The sequence below is a fragment of the Schistocerca piceifrons genome, chromosome 3 (assembly GCF_021461385.2).
Source record: "Schistocerca piceifrons isolate TAMUIC-IGC-003096 chromosome 3, iqSchPice1.1, whole genome shotgun sequence".
NCBI classification, from domain to species: Eukaryota; Metazoa; Arthropoda; class Insecta; order Orthoptera; family Acrididae; genus Schistocerca; species Schistocerca piceifrons.
In genome coordinates, this window is record NC_060140.1 from 790,667,930 (window position 1) to 790,683,872 (window position 15,943).

Here is a 15,943-nt window from a genome sequence, read left to right on the forward strand (position 1 = left end):
AGAGGATGAATACACCGAAAGTAGCACAATGTGTTTCTCACTTCAAAGAACATATAAATCTTTACTGGGTAACATATTTAACTCATATTCATATTACATAGTATCACCTTCACATGCTCTATAACTAGTAACACTGTTAATATAAGGCAACTGAAATGGTTCCTTGTTAGACCCTTTGCCCATTGGCCATTACTTCTGGCAAATTCTCCAAACATTTTCATCATCACTTATCACTGTACACGTTACTTTTCTCTCAGTACTATGACTTATAGTACAACATTGCACCTTAAAGTGTAGAAAGCTGTTGATGCAGCTTTCTACACAGCAAAATCGCAAAAGAAACAGCAAATTAATTTCAGCAGAAATCTGGTTCTGACAACCTAGCACAATTTCCTTGCAGTAAAATGCAAAGCACAAAACATGACTGAATCCTAAAGTCGTTTATCACACAGTGCCAAGTAGACACTTTCATCTAGAAACGAAATCACTCCTATACAGAGGAAAATACCATATAAAATTCATTTAACAAATGTTATCTGAGTCCCTTGACCTCAGGGAGTAAGGTTGCTTGCTTCTCAAAGCTTAACGAGGACATGCTGGGAGCAACTTGTCCTTTTTCTTCCCAATTTTCTTCACAAATGGTTCTAAGCACTGTGGGACTTAACATCTGAGGTCATCAGTCCCCTAGACTTACAACTATGTAAACCTAACAAACCTAAGGGCATCACACACATCCATGCCCACGGCAGGATTCGAAGCTGCGACCGTAGCATCAGCGCGGTTCCAGACTGAAGCGCCTATAACCTCTCGGCCACAGCGGCCGGCTCTTCACAAAAGAACTTCTATTTTGCGGTGAACTATTCCGAAGTGGACTCGAAGATACCGTTGAAGATGATGGAGCTTGACCATGATACCGCGTTAAAGCACTCCGTCTTTAGGCCACAAGTGGCCCATCGGGACCATCCGACCACCGTGTCATCTTCAGATGAGGATGCGGATAGGAGGGGCGTGTGGTCAGCACACCGCTCTCCCGGCCGTTACGATGGTTTTCTGTGACCGGAGCCGCTACTATTCGGTCGAGTAGCTCCTCAATTGGCATCACGAGGCTGAGTGCACCCCGAAAAATGGCAACAGCGCGTGGCAGCCCGGATGGTCACCCATCCCAGTGCCGGCCACGCCCGACAGCGCTTAACTTCGGTGATCCGACGGGAACCGGTGTATCCACTGCTGCAAAGCCGTTGCCATACCGCGTTAAGCTGACAAAATATACCACCACAGTACGGTCAGACAACGGAATCCCTGCTTTAACATGAAGATTCACTCGTAGGATGGGGTAAGGGCCTTTCTTAGTCTCTCCTATCTTAATTACGAGGTTAGAAAGCAATACTGGGTGTCCAGGTTTACTTCGTTGATTCTGTTTCTGAGTGACTTTGGGATTATTCTAGTTTACCTGTCTACAGATAGACTTGAGGTAGTGTGCTAACCTCTTAGTTTCAGCTAGGTCTAAGCCAGGTGAAATTCTATCAAGTTCAGACGGAGAGCTGATAGGCCGTCCGTATACTGCGTTATGGGGCGTATACCTTGTTGATTCATGTATACGACTACTGCACGCAGAGGCTATGTAGGCAGGATACCTATCCCAGTCAGTATGCGAACGGTCCACGTAATAAGACGACATTCGAGCTATTATTCGACGTACAAGTTCAAGGCGACCATTAGCTTCTGAATGAAAGAGAGTCGTTCTCCATTTTTTGATTTACAGTAATTTGCACATCTGTATGAACAGGGCAGACATGTTATTAGTCCTCTGATCTGTCAAAATAGCATTGGAGATTGCGAATGGTAAGACTAAATGATTGACAAACGCACGTGAAACTGTTGCTGCATTCATATTTGGTAGTGGTACTAGAATTAGGTACCTAGAAAAGTGATCAATTACAGTACACATTTATTGTTTTGTGTGCACTGCGAGAACAGCTCGATTATATCCAGGGCAATGTTTCGAAATCGTCTAGTAGCTTCTGCAAAGGTCTACAGAGGAATTTTAGTTCTTGGTGGTGGCACCCTCTGAGCACAAGGCAAGCAATTTTATGTGTACTTCCGAACATCCGTGTGTCTGCCGTTCCAAAAAATGGCTCTGAGCACTATGGGACCACTATGGGACTTAACATCTAAGGTCATCAGTCCCCTAGAACTTAGAACTACTTAAACCTAACTAACCTAAAGACATCACACACATCCATGCCCGAGGCAGGATTCGAACCTGCGACCGTAGCTTCTGAATGAAAGAGAGTCGTTCTCCATTTTTTGATTTACAGTAATTTGCACATCTGTATGAACAGGGCAGACATGTTTCGGACTTAAGCGCCTAGAACCGCTCGGCCACCAAGGCCGGCTGCCGTTCCACCAAAACCTATTATATGGTGTAATTCTTTAGGAACGCAGCATGTCGTTGTCAATGGAGAGAAGTCTTCCGAAGTAAGAGTGATGTCAGGTGTCACGCAGGGGAATGTCGTAGGACCGTTGCTATTCACAATATATATAAATGACCTTGTGGATAACATCGGAAGTTCACTGAGGCTTTTTGCGGATGATGCTGTAGTATATCGAGAGGTTGTAGCAATGTAAAACTGTACTGAAATGCAGGGGGATCTGCAACGAACTGACGCATAGTGCAGGGAATGGAAATTTAATCTCAATATAGACAAGTGTAATGTGCTGCGAATACATAGAAAGAAAGATCCTTTATCATTTAGCTACCATATAGCAGGTCAGAAACTGGAAGCAGTTAATTCCATAAATTATCTGGGAGTAGGCATTAGCAGTGATTTAAAATGGAATGATCATATAAAGTTGATCGTCGGTAAAGCAGATGCCAGACTGAGATTCATTGGAAGAATCCTAAGGGAATGCAATCCGAAAACAAAGGAAGTAGGTTACAATACACTAGTTCGCCCACTGCTTGAATATTGCTCACCAGTGTGGTATCCGTACCAGATAGGGTTGATAGAAGAGATAGAGAAGATCCAACGGAGAGCAGCACGCTTCGTTACAGGATCATTTAGTAATCTCGAAAGCGTTACGGAGATGATAGATAAACTCCAGTGGAAGACTCTGCAGGAGAGACGCTCAGTAGCTCGGTACGGGCTTTTGTTGAAGTTTCGAGAACATACCTTCACCGAGGAGTCAAGTAGTATCTTGCTCCCTCCTACGTATATCTCGCGAAGAGACCATGAGGATAAGATCAGAGAGATTGGAGCCCACACAGAGGCATATCGACAATCTTTCTTTCCACTAACAATACGAGACTGGAATAGAAGGGAGAACCGATAGAGGTACTCAAAGTACCCTCCACCACACACCGTCATGTGGCTTGCGGAGTATGGATATAGATGTAGATGTAGATTGACGACTATGTTACCCATGTTATAAAATCTGCTAGGGAAGTGTACCGACGAAATTCTACACCTCTCTCCGGTGCCTCTTTCAGTTCTTCATTTAAAACATAATTTGTCTGAACCATTCTGACTTTGTGGATCAACTCCTCACCATTTTGATGTAAACAGCATGGCTTGTGGCGTACTTCGTAGTCAGATAATTTCAGTGTGCATCGAATTAAACGACGACTGCGTTCCTTGAAACTGAACATCCACGAAAGAGCAGCGTGATCAGTGGCCACAGTGCATTTTGTTCCATACTATAACATCCGAAGTATTTCACTCGAAATATAAGCGCTATCATCTCCTTATCAGTGGTACTATAATTTTCTTCTGCTTCGTTTATCTGGAGTGAGACATAGCATAAGAGTATATCCTCACCATTATATTTCTGATTAAGAACAGCACCGATAGCATAATCTCAGGCGTTAGTAGAAAGAATAAAAGGTTTCTCAAAACCTCAGCCCGTTAGTAAAAACGAACTGGTCAAAACATTTTTGATTTTTTCATATCTAATTCAAATTCTTCGGTCCGCTCAAACGCCATACCTTTCTTTAGCAACTTTGTTAATGATTTAACCACAGTGGCATAATCCTTCACGAAACGACAGTAATAACTGGTGATGCCAAAAACGTTTGCAACTCTTCAACATTAGTGATCACTGGAAAACTCTCTACCGCTTCGGTTAACTGTCGATCCAGCTTAACCCCTTCTGAACTCGTAATGTGTCCCATTTGTTGGACTTGTAGAAAGTTTTCAATGGTGCTGAGCCACAGTAATACAGCATTTTTTGAAAGAATACGCCACCATTTGTTTGTATATTACTGCATTTCTCTTCTGTACAGTCCAGATTTCGGCTTTTAAGTCATTATCGAGTACAATGCTAAATGTTCTTAGACCATTACCACGTTTTATCAGGTAAACACGACCTGCTTTGGGCTGACTTTACCAGATTTGATGTGTTAATGGTCCAATAACTCTTAGCACTGTACTCGATAGTGGGGTAAAAGCCGAAATATAGATTGTACAGAAGAAAAATACAGCAATATACTATCAAATGGCGGTGTATTCTTTCCAAAAATACCGTGTTTGTGTAAAAAATCATTTCGCTATCTTTAAACTCGAATGTGCACTCTGCAACCTTGATAATCCATTTCTCAATATAGCCGCAAGCTGTTCGATACTGCTTGAAAGTCTTATTGTATCATCGAAGTACACGAGGCACGTAGTCGATTTCAAACCTCCTAGTAACAAGTCCGCAAATCTTTGAAAAGTAGCCGGCCGCGGTGGCAGAGCGGTTCTAGGCGCTTCAGTCTGGAACCGCGCGACTGATACGGTCACAGGTTCGAATCCTGCCTCGGGAATGGATGTGTGTGATGTCCTTAGGTTAGTTAAGTTTAAGTAGTTCTAAGTTCTAGGGGACTGATGAGCTTAGATGTTAAGTCTCATAGTGCTCAGAGCCATTTTTTTTGAAAAGTGGGAGGCGCATTTCTAAGATCAAAGGGCACACATAAAAACTCGTGCAATCCATAGGAAATCACAAATGCGGTTTTTGGTAGGTCTCGTGGCGCGGTTGGAATCTGCTGGTAACCAGAAAACGTGTCAAGGATGGTAAAATACCTGCAATTCTCTAATCTGCTAAGTGTTTCGTCGATATGGCGTACGAAGAAGACAAATGACGACCAGAGACTGGCAAAAAGTTGAATTGTCTCATCAGCCAACTGTTGATATATAGTATCTTTAATAATAGATTGTAGGTAGGAAGGGAGCGTGTACGGCTTCCGAACAACTGGCCCAGCGTCTTCAGTTGGAATTTCATGCTGTACAAGGTCAGCTGCTTAAAATACTGCTGTTCCTCGAAAAACCAAGCATGTTCCACTAATACTGGCACAAGAGATTTCGCTCTGACTCAGTCAAATGTGCTGAGTTCTCATACAATTGATGTTTTAGTAAGGGTGCAATTTCACAAATTTTCCTTACTGATAGCTGCTTCTTCCTCTTATGCACTAACTTATTTTCACACTGAAACTCTTCGTTTACAAACTCATGCCCACTATCAAGTATTGTTCCGCATAGAATCTCAAAATCTCTTTGTGCCACACTTATCAATACATACTCGAACAAAAAAACTTCTTTACCACTATCTCTGTTTTAGTGATACTTCTTTTAACATTAATCAGCAACCTATTGAGAACTTCGTCCTGACTGAGCAGATAAACCAGAAAGCTCGATTTCAATGGTATTTTGATTATGATATCGAGCCAAAGAATTTTTCCTGAGTCTCCGTTGCTTGTAACAGGGGTGTTAATTTTTGATGCCCACATTCGAAATTCTGTTGGAGCTGCTGGAAGAAGACTTATGTCGTACGTTCCTCGCAAATGAGCTTGGTGGGTGCCGCCCAAACAGTGAGTTGCCTCACCAAATCGAACAACATGTGCCCTATAATCTAGCACAGCCCAGCACAAACTGAGAAAGGAACAGAAAAAAGTACTTAAATCTGAAACTTTTTTATTTTTCAATGTAGTCTCCTTGTACATTAATGCATTTGGTCCAGCGATGTTCCAATGTCTTGATCCCATACCGAAAATGAGTTTCCTCCAGGCCTGCAAAATAGTTGTCAACTCCGGCTATCAATTCTTCGTTTGAAGTGAATCTTCGTCCACCAAGAAAAATTATCACTGAAGCTGCCATGAAATGATATGAGCGTATGGTATCGTTGGCCGGGAGGCCCCGTACGGGAAGTTCGGCTGCCAAGTGCAAGTCTTATTTTATTTTACGCCACATTGGGCGACTTGCGCGCCGGTGATGAGGATGAAATGATGATGACGACACAACACAACACACAGTCCCCAAGCGGAGAAAATCTCCAACCCGGGCCCGCTGGTATGGGAGGCAAACACGTTACCACCCAGATAAGCAGGCGGAATTGACGAAGCTATATCAGGTGAATAATTTCGTGTAATTTTGCCATGGCCACGGCACATGCATATTTGATCCAGCCTCAAGAGTCGCGGCACCCATCTTGCAGGTAATTTTTTCATTTCTAATTCTTCATTTAAAATGTGATATACCCTTTCAGATGACATCTGGCAAGCGTGATCAATTTCACGGACTTCCAATCGGCTATCCTCCATGACCGTTTTGTGTACATTTGCAGTGATTTCTGGAGTAGCGACACATCTTGGCCGAACACTGCGCGGATCATCATCTAAGCTCTCCCAACCAAATTTAAATCAGTTGTCCACTTGGTAACAGTTGAATATGAAGGAGCAGAGTTCCCCAGCATATTCTGGAAATCGGCATGAATGTCCTTTGCTTTCATACCTTTTTTACGAAGTACTTAATCGCTGCTCGAATCTCGAATTTTTCCATCTTCGCAAGTCACTAGGCGGGAACAACAACAGAACCACGACACCGCTACGGCTCTCTTCCAAGAGCACTGACGTGGTACGTGTTTACAGGCAACTCCAATGAACATCACGTGAGCAACTCGTTGCACTAGTGCTGACCTCTCGTGGTGATTCCGAGAACTTTTCAAACATCCTCGTCATTCCCTAGAATGACACCGGAATCCCTCCTGTGCGTCCTCACTTCCTCCATATAAAAAGCTGTTTTATTTTTTTAAATTTTTTTTACCGTCCATCTGCAAATTCATAGAACATGTTCCTGTAGGTACTATTACTTCTTCTCGTAGTCCACTAATGTTACAGAGTTGAGGTTTCAATTTGCACTTATCACTAGGGGAAACAAATAGTCCAGTAATTTGAGCCCCTGTGAAACTCAGCTCGCTCTGCTCCTGCATGAGATCCATAGCACCGCAGACAACTGCACACAGGTTGATGCCGTGTTCCTTGACTTCAGGAAAGCATTTGACACCGTCCCGCACTGCCGTTTGGTGAAAAAAAAAATACAAACTTATCTAGCGTCGGAGCAAAAAAATGGTTCTGAGCACTATGGGACTTAACTTCTGAGGTCATCAGTCCCCTAGAACTTAGAACTACTTAAACCTAACTAACCTAAGGACACCACAAATATCCATGCCCGAGGCAGGATTCGAACGTGTGACCATAGCGGTCGCGCGGTTCCAGACTGTAGCGTCGGAGCAGATTTGCGATTGGATTTAAGACTTCCTTGCAGACAAAACTCATCACATCCCTCTTAACGGAACAAAATCGACTAATGTAAACGTAATTTCCGGAGTACCTCAAGGAAGTGTGGTAGGACCGTTACTCTTCACAATATATATAAATGATCTAGCAGAAAGCGTCGGATGCTCTTTAAGGTTGTTGGCAAATGATGCGGACGTGTACAGTATGACAAAGTAGCAACGCCAGAAGATAGTAACGATTTGCAAAATGACGTGCAGAGAATTGATGAATGGTGCAGGCTCTGCCAGTTGACACTGAAAGTATCCAGAATGACCTTAAGTGCAATGAGCACATAAAACAAATAGTGGGAAAAGCAAATGACAGACTGAGATTCATTGGAAGAATCATAAGGAAATGTACCTTATCCACAAATGGCTTATAAGACAGTCGTTCGAGCAATTCTTGAGTATTGTTCATCTCTCTGGGATCCCCGCCAAGCAAGACTGATATAAGAGACAGAGAAGATCCAATGTAGAGCGGCTACGTTTCGTCACGGGATCGTTTACGAGGCGCGAGAGCGTTACGGAGATACTCAACAAACTCCATTGGCAGACGTTACAAGGGAGGCGTTGTGCATCACGGAGAGACTTACTACTGAAATTTCGAGTGAACACTTTCCGGGAAGAGTCGGAGAACACACTACATCTCCCCACATACGTCTCGTGTAATGAACACGAGGAGAAAATTTGAGAAATTAGAGCCAATACAGAGAGTTACCGTCGTTCAGGTTGAGGGCTCAGTTAGTGATACGGACAGTACCCTCCGCTGCACACGATTTGGTGGCTTACAGAGTATGATGTAGATGTAGATGTATATGAGAGCAAGCACCCATGACTGCGAGACTTACTCTAATTTTTCCAGTGTCGAGTGGAGCGGCGCCAAGACTGTGGTGTCGGCAGGTTCAGCAACACGACTCAATGCGTCGACGGTGGGGAAGGCAGCCAGGATCCTCGTGAATGTGGCTGCGGCAACGACCCACGGCGTCGGCGTCGGATGCTCGTTAAACATGTAGTCGCGGCGGCAGTCGCAGCTCAGGCAGGACTATTAGCGGCGCAGGCTTGAGAATGCGCCCACGTGGCAGAGGGGCAGTCTGTGGCCGAACGCAGGAGTGGTGCGTCCCGAAAGCATTTTCCATAGGTTCGTTTGAGCAGTTGCCAGACAGCGCCAGACAACAGGCTGTACTGCGCATGCGCAGCTACGATGACGTAGGCAGCCCGTAATTGGTGCTTGCTCTGCTCATACGCTTTTCCGCATTTCTGGTGGAATTTCGTTCGTGGTGGGGCATCACGTGACCGTGTACAGCCCTGCGGCATGTTGTTGAGAGGACATACAGAGTTTTACTTAGAGCAGCAGTTTTATCATATCCCACCCAGATAAAGGATGCAAATAAGGAAGCAGTTCTTGGCAACATATGATTTCAAAATTAGACTCCACAGCTCGAAGTACCATAACATTTTGCTAAGGGGTGACTTCGAAATTTTTTTTTTTAAATTCGTACTTTGCAATATTGTTATGTAGCATTTCCAACAGGTTTACATGTACACAGCACCGCAAAAATCTAGTAGGAAGGAATACAAATTTCTTGAAAAATAAAAGAAAGAAACCGATTCTTGTGTACCTTACACCGGAATAAAGGACAATAAATTTCATGACTGAGTAAAAATTTCTCGGTGTACATGCCGCGTCAAATCAGGATAAATCTCCGAGCTTTCGACCACTACCTCCATGGTCGTCGTCAGGGCTAAAACTGACTGTCGTGAACTTTTTTTTTTTTTTTTTCCTTTATTGAATTTCAATTCCCCCCGAAGGGGGCGGGCTGGCAGCAGCTTAGGACGCCGCTCTGCAGCCTACAGGTTTTCTGACAAAGAGCAGGAGAATAAATAATAAGAAAAAGCAGGCGATAAAATCGGGGACTCATTGAGTAACAAGGTGAAAAGAAAATGGGGAAATGAAAACAAACAACAGAGGGATGATGAAGCGAATAAAAATACATACGGAGCAGACAGGGGAAACAATAGACAATTAAAAAAAACACGGCGACAGTCTGGATTCTGTTCGCAAAGTATATAAAACGCACACCCAGCGACAGCATGGTTTCTGTTCGCAACACAACACTGAATAGTCACTAGAACACAGCACGAAAAAGTCGGCAAGGTGACACCACAGTCGAGAGCAGGTGGGGGGAAACTGAACAGGAGATGGGAAAACAAAAAGGGGGGGAAAGGAGAGTAAAAGCGAAGGGGGGGGGGAACCGGGAAAGGAGCGGATGGAGGATGAGGACCCATAAGAGGGGTGGGGGGCAGACGCGACAGGGAGGGGGGGTAGGCAGAGGAGGGGAATACAAAAGGACTGGGGGGGGAGAAGGGAGGTAGGGAGAGGTGTAGTGGGGAGGAAACAGGACGGAAGGGGGGGAGAAGAGGGAGCCCAGGGAAAGGACAGAGGAAAGGATGGGGAGGGAGGATCAGAGTTGATAGGAAGGATAAATGGAGGGAGAGAGGGCATCATCCGGGAGGGGGAGTTGACGGTAGCCACCTTGGGAAAGGAGATGGAGGGTGTAGAGATGGAGGGTAGGGGGGACACAACGGTGAAGACGGGGCAGGGGGCGAGGATGGGAGAGGAGAGGAGCAACCAGGGGGTGAGGGGGTTCAAGACGGCGGGAGGTGTAGAGGATGCGGATATGTTCGAGGAAGAGGAGCAGATGGGGGAAAGGAATGAGATCATAGAGGAGCCGCGTGGGGGACGGGAGGCGGATACGGAAGGCGAGGCGGAGTGCATGACGCTCAAGGATCTGGAGGGACTGATAGAATTTGGGGGGGCAGATATCCAGGCAGGACTGGCATAACAGAGGATGGGACGGATTAAGGATTTGTAGGTGTGGAGGATGGTAGAGGGGTGCAACCCCCATGTCCGGCCAGAGAGGAGTTTGAGGAGGCGGAGGCGGTTGTGGGCTTTGGATTGGATGGATTGGAGATGAGGGATCCAGGTGAGGTGACGGTCAATGGTGAGGCCAAGGTAGGTGAGGGTGGGGGTGAGACGGACAGGACGTGCGCAGACAGTAAGGGAGAAATCCAGGAGCCGGAAGGAGCGAGTGGTACGACCTACGATGATTGCCTGGGTCTTGGAAGGATTGAGTTTCAGGAGCCATTGGTTACACCATGCAGCAAAAAGGTCAAGGTGAGTCTGGAGAAGGCGTTGGGACCGTTGGAGGGTAGGAGCGAGGGCGAGGAATGCGGTGTCATCAGCATATTGCAAGAGGTGCACTGGAGGGGGGGGTTGGGGCATATCTGCTGTGTACAGGAGGTAGAGGAGAGGGGAGAGGACAGAGCCCTGGGGCACACCGGCAGATGGGTAGAAGGTGCGGGAATTGGCATGATGGATGGTAACGTAGGAGGGGCGGCGGGAGAGGAAGGAGGCCACCAGACGGATGTAGTTGATAGGAAGGGCGTAGGTTTGGAGTTTAAACAGGAGACCAGGATGCCAGACAGGGTCGTAGGCCTTTTCAAGGTCAAGTGAGACAAAAATGGCGGAGCGACGGGAGTTAAGCTGGAGGGAGAGGAGATGAGTGAGGCGGAGGAGTTGGTCATCAGCAGAGAAGGAAGGTCGAAAGCCACATTGGGTGTTTGGGAGGAGGTGGTGTTGGTGGAGGTGGAGATGGATGCGCCGGGAAAGGATGGATTCCAAGAGCTTGCTGAACACCGACGTGAGACAGATAGGACGATAGGAAGAGGCATCAGATGGAGGCTTATTGGGTTTGGAGAACATCAGGATACGGGAGGTTTTCCACAGGTCGGGATAGAAGCCAGTGGCAAGGATGACATTGTAGAGGGCGGCAAGGAGGGAAAGGAAGGAGGGAGGGCAGTGTTTGAGGTGATGGTAGGTAACGCAGTCGTGGCCGGGAGCAGTGTTGCGTTTAGTGCGGAGTGTGAGGCTGATGTCCTGTGTAGTGATGGGAGTGTTAAGTGCAGATGGTGGGGTGTGGCCCAAGTACTGGAAGCTAGGAGCAAGGGGAGGAACAGAGGTATTCGTACGGTCCATGACATCAGGGAAGAGGGAATAATCAAAGTGGGGATCATCTGGGATGGAAAAAACATCAGAGAGGTGGGAGGCAAAGTGGTTGGCCTTACTGAGGTTGTCAGGAAAGGGACGGTCATTAAGGAGGAGAGGGTACTGGGGGGTGGGGCGGTTCCCAGTAAGGCGGTGGAAAGCAGACCAATACTTGGAAGAGTTGATGGGGAGCGTGGTGTTGAGGTGGGTACATGTCTGGCGCCAGGCTCGGCGTTTCTTCGCAACAAGCAGGTTGCGGATGTGTCGCTGTAATTGCCGGTGGCGGGTAAGTGTATCCCGGTCACGAGTGCGGAGAAAAGAGCGGTAGAGGCGGCGGGACTCCCGAAGGAGAAGGACGGCCTGTGGAGGCAGGGCGGGGCGGTGAGGGTGGACGGCTTTGGTGGGGATATGGGTGGCGACGGCGTCAGACAAGGTCTGGTGCAGGAAGGCAGCAGTGAGAGAGATGTCATCAGGAGACTGGAGGGTAAGGTCGTGGCTGTCAACCTGGGTGTGAATGGAATCCCGGTAGGCATCCCAGTTGGCACGGGAGTAATCATGGACAAGTTTAGGAGGGACGTCAGGGCGAGGAGCGTGGCGGGGATGGCGACTGTTAGAGATAGTGAGGAGGACAGGAGCATGGTCACTGCCAATGAGGTCAAGGACATCCGCGGTGATGCGCCCAAGGAGGTTGGGAGAGGCAAGGACTACATCAGGAGTGGTGTTGGATTCGGGCCGGGTGTGCTGGGGCAGGGGAACCAGGTCTCCCTGGAGAGTGGTGAGAAACTGATGCCACCGCCGGAGGTCGGCAGGATCGCGGCTGTGGATATTGAGGTCGGCGGCAATCACGTAGGTGGAGAAGGTGCGGTCAATGTGGGCCAGGAAATCATACGGGATGGGGGTGCGAGGGCGGACATAAATGGTGGCACAGGTGATGGTAAGCGCGGGGAAGAAGAGGCTGAGGGTGAGATGCTCGGCAGGATTGTTAAGGAGAGGTTGGGGCCAGACAGGGAGGTGCTTGAGGTGGCCTATAGCAACTCCGCCACGTGCCAGAGGGTACGGGTTATCGGTACGATGTAGGGTGTAAGGGGCAGTGGAGACGGAGATACGGGGCTGAAGGAAGGTTTCATTGAGGACGAAGGCATCCACGCGGTGCTGACGTAGGGTGTGGAGGAAGAGGAGTTTGTGGGTGGGCAGGGAGCGAATGTTGTGGTACAGGATACGGTACGGTTGTTGTACCATGGGAATGGAGAGTTAGACGAGGGTGGTGAGGGGGGTGAAGGTGAAGTGGGCCTGGTTGTGGGAGTAAGTGGCATAGGTGGTAAGATGGAAGATGGAACGGGCAGCGAGGGCGATTTGGGAAAGAGTGTGGGAGCGCTGGAAGGGGTGGATGTTTTGGAGCACAATGGTGGTGAAACGGATGATGTCCTCAGCAGTAGGGGGAGGGCGGAGCGAGTTGTTGGGGTGGATGGGGTCATCAACAGAACGGACAGGGACGGTGAGCTCAGGGGTTACTGGTGGAGGTTTCGCTTTACACTTCGAGGAGTAGGTAGGATGTGGTTCATTACAAGTGTTGCAGGAGGGGGGAGAGGTGAGGTTGGGGCAATGCTTGAGGAAGTGGGAGGCTTTGCAGTGGGGACAAGTAGGGGGGTTCTTGCAGGCAGAGGTAACGTGGTCATTGTAGGTGAGACAGCGTTGGCAGCGGTAGGAGTGGACAGGGGAATGGGAGGGGTCCACCTTATGGCGCTGATTGTAGATGAGGGCTCCCTCGGTGAGGAGGCGGTCAATGGAGGAGGAGGATTCAGTGAATATCCGCATGAGAAAATTCGGCCCGGCATCATTGAAGATGCGACGGCCCGAGCGGATTTCGATGTCGGGCCGGGAGTTGAGTTCCGCCAACACCTCAGCCTCCGTGATCACGGGGCTAAGCTTCGTGATCACAGCGGTGAAGGTCGGCGGACGTCGGGGAGGTTGAGGCTGACGGGGAGAGGACGGGGTGTGGTAGGGGGTGAGGGTTGCACGTTGGCCAAATTGGATACGAGGGATGCGGGAGAGGAGGTCGGTGTGGAAGGAAGCATTGGGGGATTTTATGAGGACCGAGTCCTTGCGAGGAATCAGTTGGGAGATGGGAGCATTGGGGCAGTATTTCCGGATGGCGAGAGTGAGGGAGCGGGCATCAAGGAATTGAGGGTCAGGATTGGAGAGGACAAAGGTGTGGGTGGCAGGCGTGGCGGGGGTGGGGGTCGGGGCCGCGTCCATGGGAGTGGGTGGGTCACGGGGATTGGGGGTTTTTTTGGAGGAGACTTCGGGGGAAGGGTCAGCATTCGGGCGCTTGGAAGGTTTCGTGGACACCACTGGGTGGGGAGGGGGCAGGGGGACGGGTTGCAGGGGGAGATGGCGGGGGGCAGGACCACCCTGAGCAGCGGAAGAAGCAGACGGTGGGGGCGTGGGTGTCACTGAGACTGTGGAACGTCGAGCAGAGATCCGTGCTGGCTTGGAGCCTGTCGGAGGCGGTGCGGGGAGCGGCGGAAAGTCAGTAGCTGTCGATGGGGCGACAGTGATAGGGGAAGAGGAGTTGGGGGTGGGTACAGCCGAAAGTGGCGCAGGGGTGGGGTGGACAGGGAGAGAAGGAAGGACGGGAAGTGGGGTGGAGGATGAGCTCCATGTGATGGTGGTTGGAGCAGCGGAGGGAGAGGTGAAAATGATAGTGGTAGTGGTGGTGGGTTGGGACATGGTGGCGGCGCGCGAGAAGGGCGGCGGCGGCGGCGGCGACCAGACGGCGGCGGCGGTGACCAGGCGGCGGCGGCGGCAGGCGGCGAGCACCGGCAGGCGGCGACCAGACGGCGGCGGCGACCAAACGGCGGCGGCGGTGAGGACCGGCAGGCGGCAACCAAACGACGGCGGCGACGACGGCGGCGGCGGCGGCGGCGGCGGCGGCGAGCACCGGCAGGCGGCGACCAGGCGGCGGCGACGGCGGCGAGCAGTACTGACGACGAGCAGACGGCAAGGCAAGGGTGGGGATCTTCCACGTCGAGGGTGCACCCTGAGAGTAGCCCAGGCAGTGAAACTCTTCGACGAAGAAGTGAGGGAATCCAACCCTCGAATGATGGTCGTGAACTAGCGAGGTTCCCACTTTTATATGCAAAGGACGGCTTCTTATTGGCTGGAATATGTCAGCGATATGGCGCGTAGCGAAGTGGTGCCCTCTACTTCCATAGATGTAGTTGCTATCCCGCGTTGCTTGCAGCGCCATCCCTTAAATCAGGAGGTAAAGTGCGAGAAGTTTTTCTCAGCGATTTTTCTTTATCCAGTGCACTCTTCCAAGTGTTGCTAAGTGCATAGCCGTTGTCTCTATTAAAGTTATTATCGCTAAGCCTAATTTCGACTGCTTCCCGGATCACAGAGTCCCAGTAATTCGATGTGTGGGCTATTACTCTGGTTTCTTCAAATAAAATCTTATGCTTGTTAAGCAGGCTATGTTCAGCCACCGCTGATTTTTCCAAATACCTGTATTTCAGGTGACGTTGGTGCTCGATGCAGCGGTCGGCAACGGTTCTTACAGACTGGCCCACGTAATTCTTGCCGCATTCGCAAGGAATAGTATAAATTCCCGGCACTCTTAAGCCGAGACTATCTTTGACTGGTCTCAACATTTCCTTAATTTTCCTAGGTGGTCGGAAAACTGGTTTTATTCCTTGCCTCTTCAGGACTCTGGCTATCTTGCTCGTTGTAGCACCGCAAAAAGGAAGCCGCGCTAAGTGTTGGTCCTCTTCTTGTATGTGGCCGGCATCGTGTCTTACTTTCTTGGACAATACTGATTTAATTTCACCGGCAGAATAACCATTCCTTTTGAAAACAGTCGTCAAATGGTTGATCTCGGGACCGAGGTGGTCCTTGTCGGAAATAGTCCTGGCTCTGTGTACTAAAGTATTCAGCATAGCTCTCTTCTGAGATTTATCCTGATTTGACGCGGCATGTACACCGAGAAATTTTTACTCAGGAAATACGTCGCGAAAGACTTCGTAGCCAAATTTCATGACTATTTAAAAATGTGTAAAAAATTAACAAGGTTGTCTGTGAGGCAAAGAAACTGTACAACTGACAGTTTATATTCTACTCTAGGAATAAATATGAAGCCATGTGGGGAGTTAAAACGATAAAACATGGTATGCTGCCAGTCTACAATTTAGCATAGAATGGTATTCTATAAATTTAAGACGTAAACACAAATTAATAAATTACTTCAGGCCTAGAGGAAGTCCTAGAAAAGTGCCTTGTTTTCGGAAAACACTTTCACAGACGGCAGATTTGTAAAAT

The 15,943-nt window shown here is 48.6% G+C and overlaps 1 pseudogene; it reads right to left on the minus strand.

Moving 5' to 3' along the window:
* Positions 1-1,125: 1,125 nt before the first annotated feature.
* On the minus strand, positions 1,126-1,243 carry LOC124790786 (annotated as a pseudogene).
* Between the last annotated feature and the right edge of the window lie 14,700 nt (positions 1,244-15,943).